A 16,951-nucleotide genomic window follows, 5' to 3' on the forward strand; every position below is an offset into this window, starting at 1 on the left:
TTTGCTTAGGGAAAGCAGGGCAAGGACGAAGGGTGATTCCAACTGTTCACCCAAATGACACCTGTAAAAATAAAATACAAAGTGGGCTATGGTTGGGGCCACAAAAGAAAGCTGGGTCCAAACACTGACACTGATGTCCTGGATGCCAGGACATCTCTGCTCAGGATTCATAGTGAGATGGGATTTGGAGAAAGTGAGCCCAAAGCAAAGCAGGGTGCCCCACAGTGTCTGACGTAGAGCATGCCAGGGAGTGTTGCCAGTAAGCATCGGTCCTCTGTGGTTTCTCTTCAGTGGCTGGCTCCGGATTCCTGCTACTGAAAGAGTTAAAAATCTTTTAAACTTTTCATAGATGGAGTCAAGAGTGCAGATCAGCTTGTTCTGCGTTCTGGGTCCTAGGAAACTAGCTATCCACAAGACAAAACAGATTTAAATAGAGTTCAGAGCTGGGAGTTCAAGAAAGCGTGACCAAGCGCTATGGGTACCAGGAACTAAAAACTAACCATAAAATAGGTTGAATAGCGTTTGAACTGGGAGTTCAAGTTAGCATGCCCGTGCACCCTGGAGACCAGGAACAGATAGGGTCTCTGCCCATACACCCTGGAGACCAGGAACTTGGCTGACCACAAGATAGGTGACATATAGGCTCTTGGAGAATAGCCTGTTCCTTGTACCCTGTCACAAACTGAATAATGGACTGGGACTTTCCACAGGTGCTCTCCAATAGCCCTCCCTTACTCCCCCTGGGTTGTGGTCCCCCCCCCTCCTGAGTTGTGGTTTTGGGCTTTAAATTCTCTCTGTCTCCAAAGCCCCGGGGTCAGACCCCATTGTCCCTCCGTGGGCTACAGGTCTTGACCTCAGTATACTGATTAAAATATGCCTCTTGCTGATTACATCAAGTTTGGTGTCTTACAGTTATTGGGGTGGCCGCGAATTCCCAAGGCTTGGATGAGGTCCTCCATTCGTGGGGGCCTTAGACTACTACCCCGATGATGAACACCTTCCTCCCCACGTTGGCTTTGATAAATGTTTTATCACAGCAACAAAAAGTGAACTAGAGCAGTGAGTGGGTGGCTGGAGGCCAGCAGGATGCCTCATAGCTCCGTTTCTGCTTGGGTACTGGGATCAGAGTGCTACTTGGGGGTAAACAAATGTCTAGGAAGAGGCAAGTGGCCTCTCTGTGGCCTTCCTAATACCCTTTGAGTTCCCCTCCCTCCCCAAACCTGTGCAGAGGAATGTTAATCTAGCAACATGGCTGCTCTGGCAAGGGATCACATCCAAAGAACTTCTAGGTCTGTGTGATCTGGCTGGAATGCAGTTATGCCAATAATTGGAAGAGACACAGACAAGCAGATCTCTGAGTTCAAGGCCAGCCTGGTATAGGCAAGTTTCAGGTAAAGAAAAGCTCAAGTCCAGGCTTGATACACTCTTTTAATCCTAGCACTTAGGGGACAGAGGCATACGGATCTATAAGTTCTGTTCAGTCAGTTGAGTTCCGTTCTGTTCGGTTCCTGCGGCAGACGCAGTTGAGGCCAGAGAGTGAGAAGGAGCCAGGTTAACAGTTAGTTTGAGGCTAAGCAGACCAATTTACTGTGAAGCTGAGACAAACTAGATTGAATCAGTCGACTTGGAGCCAGAACAGCTGAATTGAATCAATCAGAGTTCAGAAAGAGCTAGAAAAAGAGAGCTTATTCGGCAGTGACCCTCCGAGACAATAAAGACATCAGGCGAATAAAAGTTACTTTCACAAGCCCGGTTGGAAATGACCTGGGAATAATGTCCATTGGACTCTTCACAACCTGGCTCATCTCCCCAGAGGACCTGGCAGCCAGAGCCACCCTGAAAGCTAGCTTTTACCTGCGGCAGATCCTCCCACTCACTAAGTATTTTCTCCTTCTCAGCCCTCAGCCGTGTTCTGGTCCTGTGCTCTGGACTTTCCACTGGGCCCCAGGTTCTTCCATGGAGAATGAGTTGCTTAAGGCCAGCTCCAGCTACAAGCTGGAGGGCATACCAGTTGCCACCTTTGTCCCAAGGGACTCACAAGTCGACCAGGAGGTGCTAGTTAATTCTTTAGAATTCGCTACTACTTTTCCTGCCGCCTGGGGGCGCTCGTGTCCCGTGCTTCCTAACTCCCGGCAAACTGGTTTCCAATTAGGATTGCACTGTTGTCTTTGGCTAGTCCAGCCCCTCGGGCTCTAGACTAAGACCCTGCTCCAGATCCACCAGAATGTGGGCGTGAACCACCACCCACAGACTCATCCACTGATACAGCTACTGGGGGGCGGGGGCGGACACTGTATCATCGAGCCCCGCCCGGGACACACAACTGCCAAACCCCGCAGGGTCCAGATCACCTCTCAGTTCATCCCCAGACCCACTGACTGATCCAAGACAGTTCTGCCTGGCTTTTCTTGGGGAGGAGGGTCCCCTTGAGCCTCCCAGGGAGGTGTAAGGCCCACTAGAAAAAGAACTCACGATCCGTAGAGAACTGCAAACGCACCCCAAATCACTCACGAGAAACACAACTTGATGCAAATTGCAAGAGGTTTACTGGCTAGCCAGGGCTGTCTTCCCTTCAAGCCCGAGCAGGGGCCGAGAGATTCTGCAGCCCCGAACAAAAGAAGTTTACAACTTTTAAGGGGGAATCTACAAACCAGGTGGGGGTGGAGTTAGGGAAGGGGGAAGGCTGAGAGTGGAGTTAGGGAAGGGAGAAGGAGGGGGAACAGGTCACTAGGTCATCGATACATTTGATCTCAAATTCTTAAGATGGATGGTGTGTCACTTTATAATTGGCTATTACGAACTAGTTTCACACTATATATCATGAGCTCCAGTTCAAGGGGGTCAGGCTTATCTCAAACTTTTAGCATCCTGGCACCAACTGTCTCAGGGCTGTTAGTTCAAAGCGCGGCCAGGCTAATCTTGGGCCCATAGCATCCTGACACCATGAATCTTAAGGTTTGTTTAGTTAGGGCCATCTGTTCAAATGGTCAGCTAATTTCCTGGGACTGAGGCAACCCAGTGTTTGACTTACAGGTTTTTATGTCTTTGCTTTTAAGAGTAGGGTTCAGGGGAATCAACTTATGATTTTTCTATCTTTCAGAGGTGGCCAGGTTTGCTGGGTAAAAGCATAGGTCCTCCTTTCCTCGGGTGGTTTAGCCAAGGCCTGAACTTTTTCAAGCCCATTTCCCTGGTTTCTACAGTGGGGGTGGGGCGTAGAATGGGCTGCCTGAGGACTGAGAACAAAATGAGAGTCAGGAAGTGACCGCTAGCAGCTTGCAGCTGGCGATCACAGATTCCCAGAAAAGAGGCCCATGGCCCAATAGGGTGTCGAAGTGTGAAGGGCAGGAGCCCAAGCACAGGGCTAGCACAGACACACGCAGCACCTCGGAGGCCCAGGACCTTGTGCTGACTGAACCTGCAGTACAGAGTGCTAATTTGACTCTGGTCAAGGCAGTGGGGCAGGGAATTGACCTCCTCTTCTTCACAGCCTTCGGTAGAGGGAGGGCTTGCTAAGCACCAAGGCCCAGGTCCTGCCACCCACCTCGGTCAACCTGCAAAGGGCACAGAGCCACTTCCCAGCAGTTCCCTGAAGGCTGGTGAGTAGAGCTGGGGAAGGGCAGGCTTGGGTGTCTTTGTGCTGTTACCTCCCAGACCTACTGGTGTGTATATTTTAGAGGCCAAATCTTTTAAATTCAGACTCCATTTTAGAGAACCTAAGTTTGAACTCAGGTAAACTAACAGGCTGGTACCTAGCATTAGTTTCCAAGTTGCCCCCCAACAAAACCTGAGCCTAGCTCCAGTCTTTAGGCTAATTCCCAACAAGACCGAGTTTCCAGGTTACATCCTCAATAAGACCAGTGTCTCCAGGTTATTCCCCCAACAAACCTGCACCTCCAGGTTACAAGCCCACCCTCTGCCTAACGACCACCAATGCAGAGGGAACAGAAGTTAAGTTTATGATATGATTCCCAGCACCAGCCAGTTATGTTAAAGGCCACAGCAGCTCTCCAATTAGATGCTTGCACATTTAACCTTCCCCTGCCCCCACTTGCTGCTTACTCTAAAGCCTTGCCCCGATAGATATTCAGGGTTTCTCCAACTACCAAAACGGTCCTATGAGATGGTGGTGCATTGGAGGGGCCCAAACTAGCTCTAATAGAATAAAGACCCTGCTCTGAGTTGCATCAGATTGGCTCCTGTTTGGGTTTTTTTTTTTTTTTGGGGGGGGGGGTGGGGATCACTAACACTTCCCTGGCACTGCGTTGATACCACTGATCCTGTGGGCCTAGGTTAATTAGGAAGGAGCCTGGTGCCTGTGGACAGAGAGATGACCTCTGCCCCCGTGACCTTTGACTTCTTTCTAGCTTTGTTGATGCCTGGGGCCAAAGCTGGATTTGAGTATCTTAGTGACACTTGTGGTCAGGTTATCTCCATAGCTGAGATTTTCCTGCAGCCTGGGTGTCTCCCCTCACCCTCAGCTCCTGAGACTGAGGCAGCCCCACACTCCTACACTCCAGGGGAGGAAGGGCCAGCAACCCGTCCAGGGTATTGTGTCCCTGCCTGTTCTGTGGGAAACCATACAGTGACACCCAGGGTGGTTCAGAGGAAGTGAACAAGAGGAAGACCCATGTCACAGTTCAATAAAGTGCCAAGAACTGGTGGGACTGGAGATATGAGAGGCCCCAGTAGACAGCCCAGATCGTGGCCCTGATGCCCTTGTCCTCAGGGGTCAATTACAAAACTGGTCACTCTTTTCCCATTGAATTGGCCTGCTGAGTAGGTAGGGCTGGTTTCCAGGGCCTGAGTGCTTCCGTGATGTTGATTTATAGTAACCTCCTGACTTATTATAAAATGAGTACATAGTTATCATTTAATAATTCAAAACACAGAAGAGTCAGCTAAGACATTAACATCTCTTGGATCCTATTGCCCAGAGCTACCTGGCTGGTTCCTCCCAGGTCTGAGTTCCCATCCAGAGTCCACTGACACCCACTTCTTGACCAGCAGTCAACACTACCACTGTCTTTACATTCAGTTTCTGAGCCCTAAGCTGGCCTAGCTAGAGAGACCGTTACCACCAGTTTGTTTATTTGTTATTTTGGTTTTTGAATCAGAGTCTCTCTATGTAGCCCTGGAACTCACTATATGGACCAGGCTGGCCTTGAACTCAGATTCTCCTGTCGCTACCTCCTGAGTGCTGGTATTAAAGGAAGGCATGGTCCCACACCCACCTAACCTATTGTTCTTTAAACTGTATTTGGGGGTTGGGAACTGTCAGCCAGTCTCAGAGCTGACCTCCTTGCCTAACATGAAAGCAGAGGTGGTATCTGGGTTGGTATCTCAGTGAAGAAAGGTGTGGGTGGGCAGGGGATGGGTTCAGAGACAAAACCGTGTGTTCAAAGACATGATGAGTGACTAGATTTGACAGAAGCCCAGAGTGGGGTGTGGTACAGTATGAGCTATGTTCTGTAGGCCTTTCTGGTGTCCAGGCCAGGGATGGTGTGAGAAATAGTCTCTCTATGATGTTCATTGCTCAGACTCTCAAGCTATCCCTTCTTTAATGGCAGGAAGGGGAGCTGCTTCCCTGATCTAGGCCTCCCTGTCTTCCCCCGTGTCACCCGCCCACATCACCCCCACCATGCCCTCTCACCCTCTTTCCTCGGGGAAGGCCAAGATCTGACCACCCCACATCCCTGGTGGTGAGAGGAGAGTAACTCGATTTCTTCCGTTACAGTTAAAGAGGCTCACACAGATTCAGAAATATCAGGAAGAAGTGTCTGTGTAGGCTCAGGTGAAACTTAGCGAACTACCCAGGGTGTGGGAGGTTAGGGACCGGAAGAGAGCCTACTATACCAACATAACTCCTTCCTGCATTCTAGAACATATCCCTAAGCTCACGTGTAAGAACAGCTCTCACCCCTCACCAAAGAATCTTCTTTATATATATATATATATATATATATATGCATGTGTGTATACATATGTGTGTGCATGTATGTATACATGTGTTTATATATATATATTTAATATGTGTGTGCATATGTGTATACATATATGTTTATGTGTGTGCATGTGTGTATACATATATGTTTATATGTGTGTATATATACATATATGTGTGTGTTTGTATATGTGTGCATGTGTGCATGTGTGTATACATATATATGTTTATATATGAGCATGTATATGTATATATGTGTTTATATATGTGTGTGCATGTATACATATATGCTTATATGTGTGTGTATATATACATATATATGTGTTTACATGTGTGCATGTATACATACATGTTTTTATGTGTGTATGTATACATATATGTGTGTTTATATATGTGTATATACATATATATGTGTTTTTATATATGTGTGCATGTGTGTATATGTATATATGTGTTTTATATATGTGTGTGCATGTGTGTGTATACATATATATGTTTACATATAAATGTATGTGTATACATATATGAATTTATGTGTGTGTATGTATATATGTGTTTATGTGTGTGCATGCATATATATGTGTGTTTATATATATGTATGTGTATACATATATATGTATCTGCATTTATATATGTGTATATATGTATAGATATGTGTGTATATGTGTATATATATCTGTGTATTTATATGTGTATACATGTATTATATATGTATCTGTATATATAAAAACAATAATAAGAGGCTATCAATTTCAGAGGAAAGATGGGGGATGGCATGGCCAGAATTGGAGGAAGAAAACAATGTAGCTATATTTTAATTTAAAATATATATCATAAAAATTATGATTTTTTTTAAGTTCAAATGAAGTCTTTTCACTACAGAAACAGAAATCAAAGGTAATTTCATTGGACACCACTCTCATGATCACTTGGGTTTAATCTCATCCGTACCTCTCTCCCATACACACATACAGTGTATGAGGGATGAAACCCAGGGCCTCGCACATCCCTAAACATACACTCTACCCTTGAGCTGCACCCCAGTGCCCCATTTCTGATTACTTCACATGTACTGGATGCCTGCTATGAGCCAGGCCTTTTGCAGGCCCCTGTCACATGTCCCAGTCAGGGAAACTGAGGCTTAGAGGAAGACACGGGGCATCTTAAGGATCTGAGTACTGCTTGTCATCTGTGCTGTGCCCTGTTGCTACCTCAGCCAGCACGACTCCCAGACAGACAGAGGAGAGCAGAGAAAACACCCAGAGTTCAGAACTCAGGGCTTGCGTTGGATGCTGCCCAGACCTTTGGCTGACGCTCTCCTCAGGATGTCAAGTCTCTGTTCTGACCCGAGTGGAAACCACACACTGAGCAGGAAGCAGCGGTTTGGTAAGAACTGGAAAGAGAAGTGACACAGGCTAAGGGCAAGCAGAGGTCTAACCCAGGTGGGGCCTGAGTTGAGGCTAGGAGCCTCCCTTAGGACCCAAGAACCTCCAACTGTCCCACAGGTCAGCATGGCTCTTGCGGTGGAGGGGTTTGGACTAGTGGGAAGGTTTTGGGGCCTTCATGTTTTGGTAATGAAAATGTTACTTCCTCCCCTTTCCCTCTTCCCACATAGTCCTGTACTAGCTTGATTTTTAATCAATTTTTTTTTTTACTTATTTATTTATCTATTTTTTTGGCAGGGGTTCTCTTTGTAGCCCTGGATAGTCTGGTATTTGCTTTGTAGACCAGGCTTGCCCCAACTCATGTATATCTGCCTGCCTCTGCATCCTGAGTGATGAGATTAAAAGGCAGGCAGTGCTGTGCCACCCACTGCCACCACCACCTCACCACCACCGCCACCAGGCTTTAATCAATTCTTAACCCTTTGTTGTTCTGACCACCCAAATGTTGTTTGGTGCTGAGCTAAATGGTAATTATGTTTTTGTGTACAACTTTCTGATTTTCCTCCAGAGTTGGTAGTTGCTTAATTTTTTTTTTCTCTCAACCTCTTCTGACTTAGAGCCATGTTTTCCCAACCTTCCGGGTAAGTGTATAAAATAATTCTTAGAATAAGGTTCACATAATCCAGTCTGTCAATAAGTCCCTCTGAGGAGAGCTGGGAATTTGGGGTTATGAACCCCTATGAGGGTTTATTCCTATGAGGACCAAAGTCCTGCAGCCCTTAACTACGGTTGTTAGGGTTGTTAGCAAACAGGTGGGGCTGGAGAGATGGCTCAGCCGCTCACAACCAAAAATATAAGAGCAAACAGGTGATCCCACAGGCCTCCGCCCAGGGACCTAGCAGCCACTGTCAGGACCTGCCACTGCCAGATGCACTGAGTGTGTGCTTCAGATAAAAGGCACCCCAGACACCCCAGATTCCCAGATCCCTCTCTCTGCCCTCGTGTGTGTGTGTGTGTGTGTGTGTGTGTGTGTCTGTCTGTCTGTCTGGTTGTGTGTATGTGTGTGTGTCCGAGTCCATCCTCTCTGCCTTCTCTCATATATCTCTCTTTCTCTGTCTGCCTGTCTGCATGTCTGCCTCTATCCATGTCTGCCTTTACCCCTGTGTCCCCTCTACTCTCTCCCCACCCACAATAAACCTCTTATACTAGATCTGTTGCACGAACCAACCAAAGGTACCCCACCCTTCGTTCGCATTCTTATCCTATTGACCGTGACATCTTTTGGTGACTCAAGGAAGCAAGAATTTGGCTTCTTCGGCTCCTTCCCACAGAGGAAAGAGACTTATCTTTGGGGAAGTGGTTGGGTGAGGAGCCATTGAGGTCAGGACTGGGAGGGCTGGGAACAGCCCAGCTTCTTTCCCTCCTTCCTGCTCTCACACCTGGCTGCCCTGCACCGCACCGGGAGGACTGGGATCCCCTTGCGCCTGTTTGTGTGGTCCAAAAGTACCAAGTAAGAGCCCGGCAACCCTGCACATTGCCCACAGTCTTCCGGTGCCGCATCTCCCACGGCAGCTCTTGGCCTGCCCCTCCTCTCACCTCCTCCGGTGCCAGAAACGCCTCCCGCCCCTGGCTCACCGCAGAGGGGGCCAACGCTAAATCTAAGCTGCAAAAGGAAGTCTCTCAGGGGAAGGAGTCGAAAAGGGAATAGGCAAAGATGGGGGCAGGGCACCAAAAGACCGGAGTTGGGCCAGGGGGGAAATTTGAACCGGTCGGATGGGAGGGGCAGGGAGGCCCAGGGTTGCAGACAGTCTGTGAGCAGTTTCAAGCGTATTAAAAAGGACAAAGTGCATCCTGCCTCAGTTCTTCCTCCTGACTCTCTCTACTGGCATCGAGCCCCAGCTGGGGCAGGCTGACCCTTGCTGGTGCTGACCTCTCCGATTGACCCTCTGACATCACGTCAGTATCAAGCGCAGCACCACTTCCCAGAATCCTAATTATCCCCAATAGCTGCTAGTTTCTTAGTGGTAAAGGTGGGGAGCATATGATAGTGCTTGGATGGGAAGAGAAAAGAATGACACGTGTTCAAGACACACACACACACACACACACACACACACACACACACACACACTGATGAGTCTCCCCAACCTCTTCTTTCTGTCTTTTTTAAAAGACAGATTCAATCTGACATAGCCAAGGATGGTCTTGAACTTCTGACCCTCCTGCCTTTTAAGTCCTGGGAGGCAAGCACCCTACCCAAGGACCTATGGCCCAGCACTCTTTTTCCTGTCTTGCTTCCGCTAACTTTGGCCCTCCAGGCCTGGATGATGCTCTGGGTTCCCATTCACTCTGAATCATGACTGGCTGCTGACCTGCTGGCCTCATAACACAACTCAGTATTCTGTAGGGCCAATTGCTTGGCCTCTGTACCAGGGAGAGCCTTCACCTATCCCTCAGGGTCTTAGGCTTCTACAGGCATGAGTGAAAGAGATGCAGATGACCCAGCTGGGTCTACAAAAGGGGAAGCCAGCTCCCAGAATCCAACTCCAGGTCTGCCCACTCCTCCAGCCTCAGGGCCTGGCTCCTGCTGTAGTTCAGGCTACCGGGGTAGCTCAGGAATAGAAAAGGCACAGTGCTATATCCCAGCACTTCTGGAGGAAGGAAGCACATTCTTGCTCTCTGGTACCACACGGCCCTCCCAACTTGGACCAAGTACAACCAAAAGCCCAGTGGCTTGCCCATTCTCAGCTGGCCATCTCTGGCCTCTGCTTGCTCACTGTGACGTAGCTCAACTCTTAGCTTCCTGCTCTTCCCATATCTCTTTCCTCTAGGTAGGGGCACGTCGGGCATTTTAGATGAATTGCTTTTCTGTGCTTGCCAGCATGTCACATAGAAAAGTGTAAATGGGCTTTGATTTCCAGCTTTGGGAGCAGGCTGCATTCCAGATATAAAGATGGGTGTTGTAGGGGGTCTCCAGAAGTCAGGTGACACGGGGTCTCCAGCACCTGCCGTAGTGTATCCCTGCACTGAAGCTCTGTGGGAAGACAGAGGGAAGACAGTGGGGGAAGGAAGATAGAGGTGAAAGTGTGCATTGACACACACACACACCACACACACACATACATACCACACAACACACACAACACACACATACACACCACACACACAACACATACACACCACACACACATATATATACCACACACATACATACCACACACACACTACATACACACACACCACATACACACACACACCACACACATATACACACCTCGCACACACACCTCACACATATGCAACCACACATACACCACACACATATATACACACCTCCTCACACACACACCACACACATATACATAATACACATATACATACCACACACAACACACACATATACGCACATACCTCACATACATAAACACACACATACCATACACATATACACTACACGCATACACATATCACACACACCACACACATAAACACAGACACCACATACACATCACACACACACCACACACACCACACACACCACACACACCACACACACCACACACAGTTACAGAATTTTAGCAGAACTGTTGCATCTGGCAGGAATCTGGAGTGATGGCACCTAATCTTGAAGTAGTCTTCTGTCAGTGATTGCCATCTGAGATCTTTATGGCCTTATTCCTTGAAGGTTTCTCAGAGCCTTTGCATATCTTAGTCCAGAGACGAGCCTGTCAAACCAGGAAGCCTTCCACTGGTGAAGATTGCTTAGGTTGATGGGTCTGGGTCAGGTGGAAACTGACATGCTAAGGATACATTTTTGTGAAACCATAAAAAGAGTTTCAAGGGGGCTGTCTGGGTTCAGTCCCTCAGAGGCTGTTCCCCCTGCTGCTAAGAAGCCTGAATTCACCCTGTAGTGGCTGTCCTTCTCCTCCTTCCATTGATTGTTCAAAGTAACCCACCAACACTCACAACGCACGTGTGTGCACATACACCACACATACATACACACCACACACACATTACATGCACACCATACACACACATTCATGTACACACATACACACCACACACATACATACACACTACACACATTACATACACACATACATACACACATACCCATACATACACACCACGCACACCACACATGCATACACACACCACACATGCATACACACACCACACACACACACACACCAACACAACTGACCATCGAGGCAGGGGTGTCTCCCCTGCTATGTCATTATAGCTGTGCTCCATGCATATCCTGTTCCCTGTGCTCCTGCAATCCATGCTAGGTTCTCGAAGTCAAGGTGAGCCTTATCCCCCATCCATCTGCTGCAGGTGCCCCAGCTTTGCCTCAGTGACCCCCGCCCCCACCCAGACCTGCCACGACAAGCTTCCCTTTCCTTTAAAGCCCCATTAGCTGTCAGAAACTTGGATTGTTCCAACTCCTTCCAATTCTCCACAGATACCAACCATCCCTGCCCTCAGCTCTGTGGGTTCAGCATCTGGGTCTCGTCTTCCCTGGTGAGCCCTTCCTGCCCTTCCTTTTCTTCTTCATCTACTGGGTTTAGGACTAGCTTCACTTTGGAAGTAGAGTCCGGCCATGTTTTGAAACCTCACCTGTCCATATAATGCTTGGAATTGGTGCCATGAGCCATTGGCGCTTTGTGAGACCTGAGATGGTTAGGCTGAGTTCTGTGGCTCAGAATTCTGTTTTCTGCTGTTTCCCATCTCCGCCCCCCCTTCCTCCTTTCTGCTGTGAATATTTATACTGCTCCATTATGATTCAAGCATTGTCTCTTGACAATTTTTTGTGTAGCTGCGATAGTTTTAGAATCACCTTGGAGATAGACTTGTGGATGTCAGTTTTGTTGCCATGACAAAACTCCTTGACCAAGGCAATCTGTAGAAGGAAAAGGTTATTTGGGCTTACGGTCTGTACTGGCTGGGTCAGTCAGTGTGTCAACTTGACACAAGCTAGAATCATCAGAGAGGAAGGCGCCTCAGTTGAGGAAATACCTCCCTGAGATCCAGCTGTAAGGCATTTTATTTTCTCAATTAGTGATCAATGGGAGGGCCCAGACCATTGTGGGTGGGGCCACTCCTGGGCCAGTGGTCCTGGGTTCTATAAGAAAGCAGACTGAGCAAGCCAGTCAGCAGCATCCCTCCATGTCCTCTGCATCAGCCTTTGCCTCCAGGTTGCAGCCCTGTGTGAGTTCCTGACCTGACTCCCTCCAATGATGAACTATGATCTGGAAGTATGTGTAGGCCACAGACCCGACTCAGCTGGTCAACCCCTCCCGAGTGGAATATGCTAATGAGGTACTGCAATCCTGACCAATCGCCCCCTCCCGAGCGGGGTATGCTAATGAAGCACTGCAATTCTGACCAATAGCGCACCTCCACGCGCTTCCCCCCCTCCCCCGCCCAGGGCTGAGGGTATATAAGCAGCTCACCCTGGGCACTCGAGGTTCCCTGCAAAATGAAGAAGCACTTCTACAATAAAGGCTGTTGAGAGGGATCCGGTTGTTTGCGCCTTCCTTGCTGGTCGAGTGGGGCGCAACAAGTATGAACCAAATAAACCCTTTCCTCCCAACTTGCTTTTTGTTCATGGTGTTTCATCACAGCAATAGTAACCCTAACTAAGACATTGTTCTGGAGAGAGAATTCATGATCCTGGGAGACATGGGAATATGGGCCTGGAATGAGAAGCCGAGAGGTCACATCTCTGATGGGTTATTTATCCATCGTGGGAAAACGAGACAATTCAAGTCAGATTAGATTATATTAAATGCAGGTTTATTATTCAGAAGTTGCTCTCCAGCGAGTTCATTGGCCCCAAGGACCTAGGCCAGGGAAGTCACCATGGGAAGAGAAAAGGTGGGGGTGGAGGTGGGGGTGGGGGTGGGGGTGGGAAGACAAAGAAAAAAAGGAATATGTGTGCAGAGAAAGAGAGAGAAGAGAGACAAAGAAGAGAGAGAAAGAGGGGAGACAGAGAGGGAGAGAGAGGGGACAAAAAAATGTCTAGATTATATAGGGAGGAACCTCAGGGGAAGGCCAGCCCAGTTCCTGGGCTGGAAAGTTCAGTATTGGGGGCAGGGTATGCCAGGTAAGAACTGAGGGATCCTGGAGGCCAGGTCTGATTTGATATGTAAAAGATACACCTCAGTCCCTTGTCCAGGGGGTCTGAACCCGAGCAGTGACAACTGCAAACCCAGAGCAGAGAGAGTGAACTGAAAAGGGAGCAAGGCTATAAACCCTCAAACTCCACCTCCAGTGATGCACTTAAAGCTTCCATCACCTTCCAGAACAGTGCCACTTAGAAGGACCAACTGTTCTCGTACAAGAGCCTGTGGGTGATGGGGCGGGGCCAGGAAGCACAGAAGGAAGGAAAGTTCATTCAAATCACCATAGCGTGTCTGTGGGAAATGAAAAGCCTGAAACTCTTTGTCTCTAAATCGTGTAAAGTTTTTCTACAAAATCATTTCGCTAATTTGCAAATTTTATCACTGTGCGCATGCGTGAGTGCATGAGAGTGTGCTTGCATTCGTGTGTGTATGTGTGTGTTTGATTTATTTCACTTAACAGAATGATCTCTACCCCCATCAATGTTCCTGTAAACAGCAGGATCCTATTCTTTTTTGTGGCCAAGTAATATTCCATCATGCATAAGTACCATATTTTTTTTTTACCTATTTATCCATCAATTGATTCCAAATTCCATAATGGCTTTGGCTCTTGTGATCAGATGTCTCTTCAGCGCACTAATCTCCCATTGTCGTGATAGATACCCAGTGATTAGTTCTATTTATAGGTTTCTGAGGAAGTCCTATTGCTTCTCCATAGTGGACATGCTAACTGGCATCCTTACGAGAAGTTCATGGTACTAGCATCAGATATCACCACCGCCTGCCCGGGGACCCAGTGACAGCAGGATGCGTCATCGCTAGCTGCCACTGTCATCAATAGTGTTGCACATTTCCCCTGCTCATGTGCCAGTTCCCTCTTCTCCTCACTCCCTTCCTCCCACCATCCTGGTCCAGACTCAGCCTCTGAACACCACTCCTCAATAAGCCTCCCACATGAGGTCTGTCATGTGGTGTGACTCTACAGCGTCCATGTTTAGCTCCCAACACACAAGCATCCCCCTGCTCCACACCCCCACACCCTCACTGTGGCTGCCTTTTCTTGTCCTGTAATGGCCATTCCATTCCTCCGAGGTGGCTTCGATTTGCATTCCTGTGGTTTTGATTTGCGTTTCCCCTAAGAACTAGGGATGTTTAATATATATATATTTGTTGGCTACTCCTACATCTCTTTCCAAGAAACGCAGGACCAGATCATTTCCAAAGAGTTAAAATGGGTTTATTTCTCCTTTTTGTCATGAAACTTGCCTGAGAAGAATCTCACCATTGCGCTTTTTTAAAAAGTTCGTTTTTCTAAATCTTGTGTATGCATATGCTTGAGGAGGCCAGAAAAGGGCTTTAGATTCCCTGAAGCTGGAGTTAGATGGTTGGGAGCTGCCTGATGTGGGTATTGAGAACCAAACTGCAGTCCTCTGCAAGAGCAGACATTGGTGGTGGTGGTGGTGGTGGTGCTGCTGCTGCTGCTGCTGCTGCTGCTGCTGCTGCTGCTGCTGCTGCTTCTTCTTCTTCTTCTTCTTCTTCTTCTTCTTCTTCTTCTTCTTCTTCTTCTTCTTCTTCTTCTTCCTCCTCCTCCTCCTCCTCCTCCTCTTCCTCCTCCTCCTCCTCCTCCTCCTCCTCTTCCTCCTCCTCCTCCTCCTCCTCCTCCTCCTCCTCTTCTGGTTTTTTTTGTTGTTGTTGTTAGTTTTTTGAAACAGGGTTTCCCTGTGTAGACTCACAGAGATCCACCTGCCCCTGCCTCCTAAGTGCTGGGATTAAAGATGTGCACCACCATGGCCTGCCAGACAGTGTGCCCCTCACCACTGAGCCCTCTCCCCAAGCACTCTCAGTCTTGAGATGCACCCTGTGGCCGGCATTCTCATCCAGTCCTTCATCCAGGTGTGGGATACTTCTCACTCTGTCCCGTTGGTCTCCAGCTTGGCAGGCCTCTTGGCTTCTCCTTTCATGGTCTGCTTAGTAGTTAGTTTCGATTTCCTTGAGATTTCTGTATCTTGGACTACATTGAGACTTGCTTTGTGCCCCCAGTGAGTGATCCCGACGTGTTTTTGACATCATGGTGTGCAAAGTTAGACTATTCCTTCAAACATATCACAGCAGGGCGTCCATTCTATTCGGTCTGTCTGCTTCTGCGTCACACTTGTGGTTAACTTTGATTGGATTAAGAAATGACCCTTAGAGAATTAGTGAGACACCCTTTCAGGGATTTCTATAAAGGTGTTTCTAGAGAGGATTAACAGAAAACCCGTGTTGAAGGTGGGCAGAACCATCCCATGGGCTGAGGTGGTGGGGTGGGGGATCCAACACCTTCTTCTGACCTCTAGGTTCACCCACACAGACATACACACAAACATATTTTTAAAAAAAGTTGGGCATGGTGGTACACACCTTTAATCCCAGCACTCAGGAGGCAGAGGGCAGAAAGATCTCTGTGAGTTTAAAGCTAGCCTGGTCTACATAGAGAGTTCCAGGACAGCCAGGGCTTCATAGAGAGGTCCTGTCTCAAAACAACAATGATAAATTTTAATTAATTAGTTAGTTAGTTCATTTTAAAATAAAATAAATTTTAAAATAAAATTAAATAAACCTTTTTTTTTTTTTTTAAAGAAAGGAAAACTTGAACCCCTACTAAGTCCCTTCACTGATCTGTCAAAACAAGAGCAAGCAGCTCTACCCTGATTCCCCAACCACGCACCACAGACTTCCCCACCAGGATGGCCCGTATCCCCTGTGAGGAATCCTCTCTCCCTTAAAGTTCTTGTCAGGTTTGGTTTCTGTGATAAGAACTCCCGCTGATACCACAGTACACGTGTCTGCGGGTCTGTGGCTCCATCGGTTTGCTCCCGTGTCAGCTTTCCTTTTGTGTATATTGAAAAGCGGTCACGATTGTGGTGTCTGTGTGTGTGCCATGGCGTATGCCCGTGTTTGTCTGTCTGTGAGGGAGCCAGCTTGCACATGTTTGCTCCCATGGAAGCCAGAGGTCTGCATCACGTGTCTTCCTCAATTGCCCTCCACCTCATTTTTTGAGACAGGATCTCTTTGCTGAGTTCGGAGCTCACCGATGAGCTAGGCTGACTGACCAGTGAGCCTCAAACACCCTATTGTCCATATCTCCAGCTCTTGAGTACCAGGCACACACAGCCACGCCTGGCTTTACAGATGCCCTCTGGGGCTCTGAGCTCAGGTCTTTGGGTTTGAGCAGCTAGCTAGCACTCTACCCTTTGAGCCTCTGAATTCTGCCTTTCTGATCTTTCTGGGTGGTGTTTGTTAGTATTTTCCACAGGTATGTGTAGGTCTTTTGTCCTTGACTTTTCGTCTTCCATCCTTTTTGAGCTAGGATCTTGCAGTTCTGCCGGGCTGGTCTTGCATTCATAGTGGTCCCCCTGCCTCAGCCTCCTAAATTCTGGTATTACACGTGTGAACTATGACACCTGCTTTCTAATGCTGTTCTTTCAACAGTTTATCCGATGGCATCTTTTGTA

The 16,951-nt window shown here is 47.9% G+C and overlaps 1 protein-coding gene across 1 annotated transcript in view; it reads left to right on the forward strand.

The window, feature by feature from the left end:
- Nucleotides 1-3,457: 3,457 nt before the first annotated feature.
- Nucleotides 3,458-16,951, forward strand: part of Itgb2 (integrin subunit beta 2) — a 49,634-nt gene continuing 36,140 nt past the window's right edge. Inside the window, exon 1 of the mRNA XM_076917147.1 lies at nt 3,458-3,596. The gene's annotated coding sequence lies outside the window, so the exon portion shown is untranslated. The remainder of the gene's footprint in view (nt 3,597-16,951) is intronic.

This window comes from Arvicanthis niloticus, chromosome 20 (genome assembly GCF_011762505.2).
Source record: "Arvicanthis niloticus isolate mArvNil1 chromosome 20, mArvNil1.pat.X, whole genome shotgun sequence".
Lineage (NCBI taxonomy): Eukaryota > Metazoa > Chordata > Mammalia > Rodentia > Muridae > Arvicanthis > Arvicanthis niloticus.